The following is a 3684-nucleotide window of genomic DNA, read 5'->3' as shown; positions in this document are numbered from 1 at the left end:
GGGCCAGTGGTTCCAAGCAAGTTTCCTAAAAGAAGTGATACATAACCTACATTTATGAAGAAGGAGCAGGAAATGTTGAAGAAAGGGAAAGGGGCATTGTGGTGGCAGAACAGCAAGTGAAAAAGTCCAAGAGTCATGCTGTAGAATCACTCACTGGGGAGCCACACATCATTGAGGCTGAGCAGAGGGGGACTGGAGGTGAAGCTCAGAGAAGATATGGTGCATAAGTTTTATTCTAGAAAGTTACCTATAATACCCATTACTTCCATGTGTGTAAGGCTACCTAGTACAGTATGCAGTTTCACATAACACGGCACTCTGGTACTACCATATAAATTGCAGTTGAAGAATGAAGAAACAGAGACTAAAAGGTTAAATAACTTCTTCAGGGTCACCTAGAGCTGGCTCTAACCACTTGTTTTTCTAACCACTTTACATTCAGCCTTTTGCACAGAGCTCAGATTCATGGAACTTGTTACCAGAAGCAGTGAATGACACAGACTGAAAATAAAATTGCCAGAATATATATTTGAGTTACATTTGAAAATATGAAGATATATTTTGTCTATCTAAGGGAGGTGGAAGAAAGACCCTGTATCTAAAGTACCTTCTCCTTTTGACCAAATCCTCTGATGGATGGACTCTTCTTTGGCATTCACATTCATGTAAGGGACAAAACACAAGGGTCAGCTTCTGACCCGGGATTCTTATTTTCTGGTATCACCTGGCTGTCACCAGGCACTGATCAAATTCCTTAGCTCACAATGTGCCCCTGCCTCTACTCCAAATGTCCCTTTCCCCCTTCTTGAGTTTGCTGGCTTTTATTCATTCTTTACAAGTTCAGTTTAAGCATCACCTCCGTTACAAAACTTTCTTTTAAACCCCAGTCTGATTGAGAAAGGAGACTTTATTCATTCTCACAGTGTACCCTGGTGCAGAGCTCTGCAATTGTCCTTATTACACTGCACTGTAAGTTTGGCTGTGGTTGTGTCTCCACCCCTCACCCCAGACCATAGATTCCATGAAGATAAGGACATTGCCTACTTCTTTTTCCTCTTTCCTAAGAGAACCTTGCTTTTGTTCAGGTCTCTGTCTCTTTTGCATGTAGTCCACGTGACTCAGGGGAGGCCACCTCTCCCATCTCAACCCATGGATTTGATCATTTGAGACAATGGTTCTCAACAAGGGGAACTTTGCCCCTTCAAGGAACATTTGACAATGTCTGGACACAAATTCAGTTGTCACACTACTGGCATCTGATTGGTGGAGGCCAGAGATGCCACTGAACATCCTACAAGGAACAGGATATCCCTACTTCCTCCACCTTGCACCTTGGCCCCATCAAAAAATTATGCAGCACCAGAAGTCAATAGCACTGAGGTGGAGACACCCTGGTTTAAGTCAGTCTTTGTGTGACTTTGCTTCCTGAATGACCTAGGGATAAATAAATGCCCTAAGTAATCAGACTGAATCAAAGGACTCCTATAACTGGGAAAGAGACAGATGAGGATGATAAAGCTAGAAAGTTGGATTGTGGTCACATTGTGGTGAGAGTTGAGTAGAAGGCTAAAGTGTGGTCTTTATCCTATAATGGAGCAAGGGGGTACGATGATTAGAAAGATATTTCAGGAGAGTGGGTCTACCCTACAACCTGTAGGGCAGATGGGAGCAGGGCAGAGGGTGCTCCCCTGGAGCACTAAGCCATTTCCTGAATGCTACATTGCCTGTATGAGGTGGCATGCTGTGAGTCCCTTTATGTCCCTAGTGGTTAGTACAGTCTCCTCTACCCAGAAGGACTCAAGAATGTTTCTTGGATAGTTGGATTATAACCATTTTCTGGAACACAGTAAATAGACTATGATTCTGACCCAGTGTTCTTATTTCTTAAAAAAACAGAAAAACAAACACACACAAAAAACTATGTCACCCAAATATTTGTGGCTACAATGAAGAAAAATTAACACATTATAAATCCCAAATTTCCCTGTGTTTTTAAAGGCCATCTTAGGGAAGCTTTGTATAAATACAAAAGTCAGTGTGTATGTATGTGTGTGTGTATATGTTTTCTTGAAGAAATAACTTTTGAACATATCTCTCTGGGATAGATTTTTGGTTGATGTGGCAATGTCTTCTTGGATTTCTTTTTGAACCTGACTCTGAGGTCAAAGATCTCAATGTTGAGGTGCCCTTGACTAGCCTCTTGGGGCTCGGACCTACAGAAGCAGCCCCCAGGTTTCTGCCCACTCTCACCTCCCCACTTACTCTTCAGACCATCTCCCTGGTGAACACTGGCCCTGAAGGCATTTAGGGAAGTTTGTTGAGTTTTGTGTCTTGCCTTTGTTCCTAGCAATGGCTCCAAGGTAAGTTTTTTGCAGGAAAAAATGTGACGGTTTTAGATTAATTCAGGAAAACTCGTAGCTGGCCCCTTAAATGTTACACCCACTGTCAGATCAAGAAATATTTGTTGCTGCAGTGGTTTTTGTAGTGTGAAAGGAGATCTATAGTGCTGGCAACAAGCTTATAGAGAATTTTTTCTTTATAATAGTGTAAAATATTGCTTTTTAAGGTATGCTATTTCTGTACCCCCCAAAAACTTACTTTTTTGATTTAAGACAATCTATAAACATGTTTTTGTAAATTCTCCCTCTCCCCTTCCCCCCTCACCTTTCCTGACTGCTATGATGGGAAAACATTGCTTTCAGTGATTAGAAGTAAAATGTGGATGGTAAATTTAGAAGACGTTATGATCTTTTATATCTTTTTTTCTTGGCAAAGCAATTTAATTAGGAAATAATCTTTCCCTCTAACATCTGACATTTACCATAAAATGATATCCTGTTTTGTTGGCAACAAAACCAAGTTGTAGCAAAATTTTGAGCTGTTACACTACTATGAAGACAGATTTTAAATAAACCAATTTTTTTTAAAAAAATCAGAAACACAAAGCACTTTTTAAAAAAGCAATCTCCAATTTTAAAAAGTATAATTTTAGGGCGAGGAGCAGCGGGAATAGGCTAAATCCTGCAAGGAAAAGGGAGCAAGAGGGGAGTGTGTCTCGGGCCGATCACACCAGGTCGCGCGGCTCACGGCTGTCCGCGCACCTATGGCCGTGTGCACACGTGTGTGTGCCCGAGTGTGCGCGCGCAGCCACTGGGGCCTCTGGGCCGGGCCTTGGGGGTGCTTCCGACCCCGGGCTTCCTGCGGGCTGGGGCGGGCACGCTGCCCTGGCGGGGCTGCGGGGTAGACCTGGGGGGCGTGCGCAAATGCATGCTGCGCCGCTCTGTGTGTGTGTGTGTGTGTGTGTGTGTGTGTGTGTGTGCGCGCGCGTGTGCGCGCGCGCGCCTCCGCGGGCACCATTTTCTGCTTCGCTCGGGACAGGCACATAAAAGGGAAGGCGGCTGCCGCCCCGTCGCCGTCCTCTTTCCCTCAGATGCCCTCTGCTGCAGGTTTATTATTACAGTACGGGCCGCGCCGCCTCTCCCCGCGGCCTGGCGGCCTGCCGGGCTGTGCAGCGCCCTGGCCGCCTTCACGCCTGGCGCGCCCCCAAACCGCCTCCTCCGCCTCCTTATTTGTCTGAAAAGCAACCGCACGTCGAGGCGGAGAAGCCCGCCGGGGGGCGGGAGAGGCTGGGCCGGGGTGTGTGTGCGCCGTGCTCCGGGGCGGGGCCGGGGCGGCGCGCCGGTC

Source organism: Prionailurus viverrinus, chromosome A1, assembly GCF_022837055.1.
Source record: "Prionailurus viverrinus isolate Anna chromosome A1, UM_Priviv_1.0, whole genome shotgun sequence".
Taxonomy (NCBI): domain Eukaryota; kingdom Metazoa; phylum Chordata; class Mammalia; order Carnivora; family Felidae; genus Prionailurus; species Prionailurus viverrinus.
The sequence above is the reverse complement of the archived record's forward strand: the minus strand, read 5'-3'. Positions refer to the sequence as shown.